Source organism: Protopterus annectens, unplaced genomic scaffold (assembly GCF_019279795.1).
Source record: "Protopterus annectens isolate FY-2018-M unplaced genomic scaffold, PAN1.0 ctg61942_obj.part0, whole genome shotgun sequence".
NCBI classification, from domain to species: Eukaryota; Metazoa; Chordata; order Ceratodontiformes; family Protopteridae; genus Protopterus; species Protopterus annectens.
Genome location: NW_025050307.1, coordinates 3899 through 13521, shown reverse-complemented (window position 1 = coordinate 13521; position 9623 = coordinate 3899). Strand labels below are relative to the sequence as shown.

At 45.0% G+C, this 9623-nt stretch overlaps 5 non-coding genes across 5 annotated transcripts; 3 read left to right on the top strand and 2 right to left on the bottom strand.

Annotated features, from left to right (window-relative positions):
- Positions 1-386: 386 nt before the first annotated feature.
- Positions 387-459, top strand: TRNAV-AAC. The gene has a single exon. It is a non-coding gene; the product is annotated as a tRNA-Val (tRNA).
- Positions 460-899: 440 nt separating this feature from the next.
- TRNAN-GUU lies at positions 900-973 on the bottom strand. The gene has a single exon. It is a non-coding gene; the product is annotated as a tRNA-Asn (tRNA).
- A 6217-nt stretch (positions 974-7190) lies between these two features.
- TRNAD-GUC lies at positions 7191-7262 on the top strand. Its single transcript has one exon. It is a non-coding gene; the product is annotated as a tRNA-Asp (tRNA).
- Positions 7263-8072: 810 nt separating this feature from the next.
- TRNAV-AAC lies at positions 8073-8145 on the top strand. Its single transcript has one exon. It is a non-coding gene; the product is annotated as a tRNA-Val (tRNA).
- Positions 8146-8591: 446 nt separating this feature from the next.
- TRNAN-GUU lies at positions 8592-8665 on the bottom strand. The gene has a single exon. It is a non-coding gene; the product is annotated as a tRNA-Asn (tRNA).
- Positions 8666-9623: the final 958 nt, after the last annotated feature.

Genomic DNA, 9623 nt, shown 5'->3' with positions numbered 1-9623 from the left:
TAGTTCTCTTTACGGTCTCCCCCGGGTGACCTCGCTAAATAAGTTGCTCTCACTGTTCTGCACACTTTTATTATATTCATTAATTACTGTAAATATCGTGCTCTGTTTATTTCGCAGCGCTACACTTCTAACACGTGGAAACTAACTTCGACCCCTTTCTCGCCTAACTTTCTCTCGAGGCAATCATGGCTGCAAAGAGTCAGTAGACTAGCGATACCCACGCCGGGAGGCATGTGTGTGTGCACACATATAAACGAATCTACGTATCTGCCTCTCCATCTTTTGCAATAGCTATATGTACGATATCGAGACAGACAGCTAGCTAGCTGGGCTGGCTAGCTAGATAGAGACAGAGTGAGATGTCTAGGAGAGGAGGCGAGCCAGCAGGTTCTGTAGTGTAGTGGTTATCACGTCTGCTTAACACGCAGAAGGTCCTGGGTTCGATCCCCAGTGGAACCATTATGCTAGTGCAAGATAAGAGAATTGGGGTAGGCGTGATGAAGCGTAACAGATTCGATTCCAGTAACCCCATCCTTGGTTTGAGATACCTTTAAATGTGCTCTTGATTGCTTCAGATAAAACTGCTTCAGTTGAGAAAATCCTGCTCTGCTGTGCGACAGTATATCAGTATGATCATTGCAAGGGCACAGAAACAATTGCCAACGTCCTTTAGATTACGAACGAAATGTGATTAAATGCACAGATGGTAAGTATTTTAAAAATAAAACCGCAGCTCTTTAAGTAACATCTTTACAGGTAGGTAGGTGGCCCAGGCCTCTGGCAGGCCGATCACTAGGGAGCCTGACCCGGTTTCCTCAGTGCCCCAAAGTAAGTACGGCCTGAAAGATTAGTTTTATTAATGGGTCAGCACTTGAGGTCTCTGCAGTAGCAAGAAGCAGCGTCCCCGGGTGGGCTTGAACCACCAACCTTTCGGTTAACAGCCGAATGCGCTAACCGATTGCGCCACAGAGACATAGGATCACCGTCTGCAAAAGTACAGCAAAAAGGGGAAACCTCTCCGTCGCACTACAAACTCAAACGCCAGAGATTTAACCGGTGTAAAATACCGTCATCCCCTTGAAGATATTATGAATAAGCTTTGTGTTAATACAATGGGAAAAATGTCTGATGAGCCTTGTATATTATGTCTCCATAAAAACAAGTGAAGAGGTATTACGGGAAGACTAACGCATCATTTTGCAAACTGCGCACAGACTGCAACACGGTAGAATTGTGCACTGACACTTTGCAGAGTATTGCGGGTGCGCAGTTTGGGTTTTCCAGCAGGTTGGGTTTGCAGAGATTGAGTGAGTTAATGCAGCCATAGATGGCTGTCACCTTTTGGTGGGTAAAATATGGCACGCAGCGGGTGAGAAGATGTGCCTGAGGTATTGATTGGAAGAGAACATATGCAAGGCAGAGAAGGAGCAAATGCAGTTAAAGTAGAAATTACCAGTAGAAGTGCAGGTGCTTACTTTCTTTGAGAGTTGACTATATCTCAGAATTGCTGGGGCATCAACTAAGCCGGTATAGCTGAGTGCAATGGTGCTATGAGCACCCAGGCTTGACATGCCCACTACACTCAGACTTACCTTGTAGCAGTGTTGTCTTAGCCCGGTGAAGTCAGCGAGGGCCACATTATAAAAGAAGGAAAGGAGCCGAGAGACAACTGCATGGATGGAAATAAAAATGAAAGAACTACGAATCTATCCCAGGCCGTTTGGTAAATAATCCCTCAGAAAGGTCTATCTTTGTTGGACACTCACGATAATCACTATTATATCTCTGATAACTGATCTGTTAATTCTATATTTAACAACATGCAAGCATTATACAACTGAAAGTCGAGCTGTTGTAAATATGGTATATAGCTGTTAGAAATGATACTTAAATACTGTGCAAATGGTATCTCAATGGAAAATGAAATCTGAGGGAGAAAAAGAAAAGAGGCATGAGCAGAAACTGAAGTGGCATGAGCAGGATGGGCAGGAGGGACAATAGCTGAAGAAGTGGCTGACTCAGGGGGCTGTCGCACTGGCTACGCCCCCACTGGGAACAGATATACTTCTGGCAAGATGGCCTGATGTAGAGCACCCCCTCCAGTAGAGTCGTGGGGACAAAGGATGAAGTACTGCAGGACAAAAAACACCATAAGTGGGCAGTGTTGACATGCGGCAAAGCCTGGATTTTAAAATTTTAAGACAGCCCGAAAGTAAAAAGTTTCAGAGAGAGTGACCTTTGAGCTAAAGCATGGCTTTTATGGGTATGCTAATCAGGTGATGGGTGACATTTCATTTTTATAGGGCCTTTTTGTCAGTTCTCTAATTAAAAAGAGATCCACTGGGCATTGCACAGATGTGATACCCCGAGCAGAAGGGGCAACTATTTATTCGGCAAACTGAAAGGAGTAACCAATGAAATCCAAACTTGTTTTTACCAGCTCATTAGCATGACCAGAATGCCATGGTTTACCATGTATTTTTTCCCACTTTGCGATTCCTTCTTTATCAATGAAAGCTGGATTTGGAAACGGACGGTGTCGTTTTCAGCACAGATGTCATCACACCTCTTCATTTTCGAAACGTAGCTCAGTTTCGCCTTATGTCGCTGTAATCTTTAATAAACTCCTTGTCTTTATCAAAGGAGTCCAGCAATTGCAGCCCCCCTGTCTCTGAGTTGTTTGGGGTTTGATTTTTTCACCCTCCTTTATGACAGCTATGTGCCCAGAAGCCTTAAACAAATACGTCCTGGTGGTGGGTATCTCTTCCTTGTCAAGACAAGGTGCTTTATGTCTTCATATAGATTGGCCATCCTTCTCATCTAGTCTTTCTGCCTTCCTCTTGGTCGGCATCTCACGTGGTCAGCAGTTTGCATCCCGATCGCCACACGCCCCAGAACTCAATGTTACATTCTTCGCCAACTTCCTGAGCATCATAGCTAATCTTAAGACACGGAGGGGAGCAGCTTCAGAGACAAGAAACTCCTTCAGTTAGAACACCGTTCATTCAGTTGAAGGTCGCAGAGACTCCCTCGGTTCAAAACATTTGTTTCTTTGCTGATAGCTCACTTCAGTCCAGCTGCCGTCGAGGCGAGCTTTGGCGCCACAATCCTTCCCCACATGTAATCACGAATAATTAATCGGCCACAGATTGTCTTACTTTGTCTTTATTCAAAGGAAAATGAGCTATGAAGTTTAAGGTCGCTCATTTCAAAAAAAATACCATTTGAAGGCACAGTAGAGAAAATGATGGCAGTAACCTTAAGTGTGTAACCCTATGGACTTGTCTGCCAGTCGGACAGGGTCGAAAAAGCAAGCGGCTTCCTCGTTAGTATAAGTGGTGAGTATCCCCGCCTGTCACGCCGGAGACCGGGTTCCCCATTTCCCATCGGTTAGCAACATAGCTTTTTTTTTGGTCTGTCTGTCAAGCCACGAGCACTCTGATCATGCCTGTGTACTATTAACAACCTATTAATAGTTATATCGATTATTCATTTCCTGTGGCACGTGGTCTCGATTCTGACAAAACTCATTTAGTGATCATGCTAGATGGAGTGAGAGACTTAACCAGACTCACCAATGGGGCATTCTCTTGTTTCGATTTACCCTTAACAGTCCCCTTGACTGCAGGCCTAGTAACTAGCTGTCAGCCTGCTGTTAATGAAAGCTTCTCCTCATGCTTTCTATCACTGCTTTCAGCAGTGAGCAGCACAGATTTCCAGATGGTCAGCCCCTCACCTGTAGTGCTGAAGCTCAACCTGGTGTCGGGCCTGTATAAGGGGCAAGGTGTGCTCAGCAACTTGAGCATTTGCAGTTTTCATATAGTTCTCTACCGGGTCTCTCACTCGGTGACCTCGCTAAATAAGTTGCTCACACTGTTCAGCACACTTTAAATATATTCATTAATTACTGCAAATATCCCTTCGTTTCTGAATTTCATTTTTAGCAGCGTGCTACGCTTCTAACCGCGTGGAAACTAGCCGGAGACTATTATTTGTGGCATAGAAGTTTTGAGTGGGAAATCATGGCTGCAAAGAGTCAGTGGGCTAAGAAGCGCATACCCGCGTGAAATTGCATGCGTGTGTGCACCCGCGTGAAAGCGTATCTATGTCTACCTCTCCATCTATAGCAATAGCTAATAGCCGGTATCATTAGACAGACAGCTAGCTAGCTAGCTGGCGAGCTGGCTAACTAGCGAACAGGTGGGGTGTCTACCAAGAGAGCGGAACAAGCAGATTCTGTAGTGTAGTATGGTTATCGTCTGCTTAACATAGAAGAGGTCTGGAGTTCGATCCCCAGTGGAACCATTATCGCGAGTGCAAGATAAAGAGAATTAGAATTTAGGCGTGATGAAGCATAGCAGATTCGATTCCAGTAACCGATCCTTTTTTTAGGATACCTTCAGTATGGCATACCTTGATTGCTTTAGATAAAACTGCTTCAATTGAGAAAATCCTGCTCTACTGTTATTAGACAGTATATATCAGTTGTGGAAGATGCGGTTGCAGGGCACAGAAACAGTATAGCGTTTTTTTAGATTCCCCGGTTTGAAGTATGTTAAATGCACAGATCACTAAGATATTTTCCAAATAAAACCGCAGCTCTTTGGTAACATCTTTGGAGTTGGTAGGTGGCCCTGGGAGCCTCAACTGACCCGATCTGGGGAACGCTGACGGTTTCCTCGTGCCCAAAGTAAGAAAAGTCTGACCTGAAAGATCAGTTTTATTAATACGTTAGCATCCCCAAGGGTCTCTACAGTAGCAAAAGCGTCCCAGGTGAGGACTTGAACCACCAACCTTTGAAGTTGCTGTGAGCAGCTAACCGATTAAGCCACAGAGACATGGGATCACCTTCTGCAAGGGTACAGCCAAAGGGAAACTCTCGATGCATGCTACAAACTCAAACGCCAGAGATTTAACCGGTGTAAAATACCGTCATCCCCTTGGAGATATTATGAATAAGCTTTGTGTTAATACAATGGGAAAAATGTCTGATAAGCCTTGTATATTATGTCTCCATAAAAACAAGTGAAGAGGTATTACGGGAAGACTAACGCATCATTTTGCAAACTGCGCACAGACTGCAACACGGTAGAATTGTGCACTGACACTTTGCAGAGTATTGTGGGTGCGCAGTTTGGGTTTTCCAGCGGGATGGGTTTGCAGAGATTGAGTGAGTTAATGCAGCCATACATGGCTGTCACCTTTTGGTGGGTAAAATATGGCACGCAGCAGGTGAGACGATGTGCTGGGTATTGATTGGAAAGGAACATGTAAGGCAGAGAAGGAGCAAATGCAGTTAAAGTAGAAGTGCCAGTAGAGCGTGCAGGTGCTTGCTTTCTTCGAGAGTTGACTATATCTCAGGTGGCACAGGACATCAGCTAAGCCGGTATAGCTGGCGTGCAATGGTGCTGTGAGCACCCCAGGCTTGACATGCCCCGCTACACTCTGACTTGCCCTGTAGCAGTGTTGTCTTAGCCGGTAAGGAGTCGCGAAGCCACATTAGAAAAGAAGGAAAGACCGAAGACAACTGCATGGATGGAAATAACAATCAAAGAACTACGAATCTCTCCCAGGCCGCTGGTAAATCCTCCTCAGAAGAAAGTTCTCTCTTTGTTGTACACTCTGCATAATCAATATTATATCTCTGATAACTGATCTGTTAATTTATATTTAACAACACACAGCGTATGCAACTGAAAGTCGAGCTGTTGTAAATATGGTATACGGTTGTTAGAAATGATAGTTAGAAATACTGTGTAAATGCTATCTTAATGGAAAATGAAAACATATCTGAGGGAGAAAAGAAAAAAAAAGAAAGAGGCGTGAGAGCAGAAACTGAAGTGGCATGAACGGATGGGCAGGAGGGACAATAGCTCAAGAAAGTGTCTGACAGGGGCTGTCCGCACTGGCTCGCCCTCACTGGGAACAGATATACTTCTGGCAAGATGGCCTGATGTAGAGCATCCCCTCCAGTAGAGTCGTGGGGACAAAGGATGAAGTACTGCAGGACAAAACACCATAAGTGGGCAGGCTGACATGCGTAAGAAACCTGGATTTTAAAATTCTAAGACAGCCCGAGGAAAAGTTTCAGAGAGTGACCCCGAGCTAAAGCATGGCTTTATGGGTATGCTAATCAGGTGATGGGTGACATTTCATTTTTATAGCCTATTTTGTCAGTTCTCTAATTAAAAAGAGATCCACCGCTGCACAGATGTGATACCTGAGCAGAAGGGGCAATCTGTTTATTCGACAAACTGAAAGGAGTAACCACGGAAATCCAAACTTGTTTTACCAGCTCATTAGCATGACCAGAATGCCGTGGTTTACCATGTATTTTTTTCCCACTTGCGATTCCTTCTTTGTCACGAGCTGGATTTGGAAACGGACGGTGTCGTTTCTCAGCACAGATGTCATCACACTCCTTCATTTTCGAAACGTAGCTCAGTTTTGCGGTCGCTGTAATCTTAATAAACTCCTCTTGTCTTATCAAAGGAGGTCCAGCAACTGCAGCCCCCCCCCCCCATCCTGAGTTGTTTGGGGTTTCTGATTTTTTTTCACCCTCCCTTTTATGACAGCTATGTGCCTGTAGTTTTCCTAGTATCAGTCACGTCCTGGTGGGTGGCATCTCTTCCTTGTCAAGACAAGGTGCTTCTTATGTCTTTCATATAGATTGCCATCCGTTCTGATCTAGTCTTTCTTACGTCTTCCTCTTTGGCCGGCATCTCACGTGGTCAGCAGTTTGCATCCTGACGTCACACGTCCTAGAACTCAATGTTACATTCTTCTCGGCCACTTCCTGAGTATCAGAAGCACTTAAGAGACGGAGGGAGCAGCTTCAGAGACAAGAAACTCCCTTCAGTTAGAACATTCGATCATTCAGTTGAAGGCCGAGAGACTCCCCGAATTCAAAACATTTGTTTCCCCCTCTTTTGGCTGATAGCTCACTTTCAGTCCAGCGTCGAGGGTGAGCTTCAAGTGCGACAACTCTTCCCCACATGTAACTACGAATAATTAATTCGCTCACAGATTGCCCCACTTTATTCATTCAAAGGAAAATGAGCTATGTAGTTTAAGGCTGCTCGTTTCAAAATACCATTTGAAGTACCAGTAGAGAAAATGATGGCAGTAACCTTAAGTGTGTTAACCCTATGGACTTGTCTGCCGTCGGACGGGGTCACGTGCAAGTGGCTTCCTCGTTAGTATAGTGGTGAGTATCCCCGCCTGTCACGCGGGAGACCGGGGTTCGATTCCCCGACGGGGAGCACATAGCTTCTTTTTGGTCTGTCTGTCATCAGAGCACTGGATCAAGCCTGTGAACTATTAACAACCTATTAATAGTTATATCGACTATTCATTTCTGTGGTACGTGGTTCGATTCTGACAAAACTCCTTTAGTGACTGCGTTAGATGGAGCGAGTGACTTAACCAGACTCACCAATGGGGCATTCTTGTTTGGTTTGACTCCTTAACAGTCCCCTTGACTGCAGGCCTAGTAACTAGCTGTCAGCCCGTTGCCACGAGCTTCCTGCTTTCTATCACTGCTTTTCAGCAGTGAGTACAGCACAGATTTCCAGATAGTCACCCCCTACCTGTAGTGCTGAAGCTCAACCTGGTGTCGGGCCTAGTATAAGGGGCAAGGTGTAGCTCAGCAACTTGAAAGATTGCAGTTTTCGACATAGTTCTCTTACCGGGTCTCTCACTCGGTGACCTCGCTAAATAAGTTGCTCACACTGTTCAGCACACTTTAAATATATTCATTAATTACTGCAAATATCAAATGTGCTGTTTATTTCGCAGCGTGCTACACTTCTAACACGTGGAAACTAACTTCGAGCTATTTGTCGCATAAGTTTGAGTCGAGGAAATCATGGCTGCAAAGAGTCAGTAGACCAGCGCATACCCACGCTGCATGGCATGCGGTAATGTGTGTGCACACATATAAACGTATCTACCTATCTGCCTTTCCATCTATAGCAATAGTTATATGTAATGATAAGAGACAGAGCTAGCTAGCTGGCTGGCTAGCGAGCCAGAGACAGAGTCAGATGTCTAGGAGAGGAGACGAGCAAGCAGGTTCTGTAGTGTAGTGGTTATCACGTCTGCTTAACACGCAGAAGGTCCTGGGTTCGATCCCCAGTGGAACCATTATGCTAGTGCAAGATAAGAGAATTGGGGTAGGCGTGATGAAGCATAACAGATTCGATTCCAGTAACCCAATCCTTGGTTTGAGATACCTTTAAATGTGCTCTTGATTGCTTCAGATAAAACTGCTTCAATTGAGAAAAATCCTGCTCTGCTGTGCGACAGTGTATCAGTTGACGTACGGATTGCAAGGGCACAGAAACAATTGCCGACGTTTTTTAGATTACGTTCGAAATGTGTTTACATGCACAGATGCTAAGTATTTTAAATAAAAACCGCAGCTCTTTTAGTAACATCTTTACAGGTTGGTAGGTGGCCACAAGGCCTCTGGCAGGTCGATCGCTAGGGAGCCTGACCCGGTTTCCTCAGTACCCCAAAGTAAGTACGGCCTGGAAGATCAGTTTTATTAACGGGTCAGCACCTGAGGTCTCTGCAGTAGCAAGAAGCAGCGTCCCCGGGTGGGCTTGAACCACCAACCTTTCGGTTAACAGCCGAACGCGCTAACCGATTGCGCCACAGAGACATAGGACCACCATCTGCAGAAGTACAGCAAAAAGGGGAAACCTCTCCGTCGCACTACAAACTCAAACGCCAGAGATTTAACCGGTGTAAAATACCGTCATCCCCTTGGAGATATTATGAATAAGCTTTGTGTTAATACAATGGGAAAAATGTCTGATGAGCCTTGTATTATTATGTCTCCACAAAAACAAGTGAAGAGGTATTACGGTAAGACTAACGCATCATTTTGCAAACTGCGCACAGACTGCAACACGGTAGAATTGTGCACTGACACTTTGCAAACTAACGGGTCGCATGATTTGGGTTTTTCCAACTTGGTTGGGTTTGCAGAGATTGGTGAGGGATTATTGCAGCCATGGATGGCTGTCTGCAGTGGTAAAATATATGTGTAGCATGGCGGGTGAGAAGATGTGCTGGAGTGAGCTGATTGGGAGAAAGAAGAACCTTAAGGCAGAGAAAGACAGGCGGTTGGTGGGGAAGTGCCGAGGAAAGTGGGCGATGCAGGTGCTTTGCTTTCTTTGGGGAGTTGACTATATCTCAGGTGGCACAGGACATCAGCTAAACCCGGTATAGCTGATGCGTACAATGGTGCTGTGAGCACCCCAGGCTTGTTGACATGCCCTTCGCTACACTCAGACTTGCCTTGTAGCAGTGTTGTCTTTACCGGTAAGGAGTCAGCGAGTGTCACATTATAAAAGGAAGGAAGAAGAACCCGAACGACAACCGCATGGATGGAAATAAGGAAATGAAAAGAACTAATGACTCTATCCCCAGGACGAGCAGTACCAAATAATCCTCAGAAGAAAGGTCTATCTTTGTTGGACCTCTCGCATGATAATCACTATGGCTATATCCTGATAACTGATCTGTTAATTCTATATTTAACAACATACACAGGCGTGATACAACTGAAGAGAAAGTCGAGCTGTTGTAAATATGGTATATAGCTGTTAGAAATG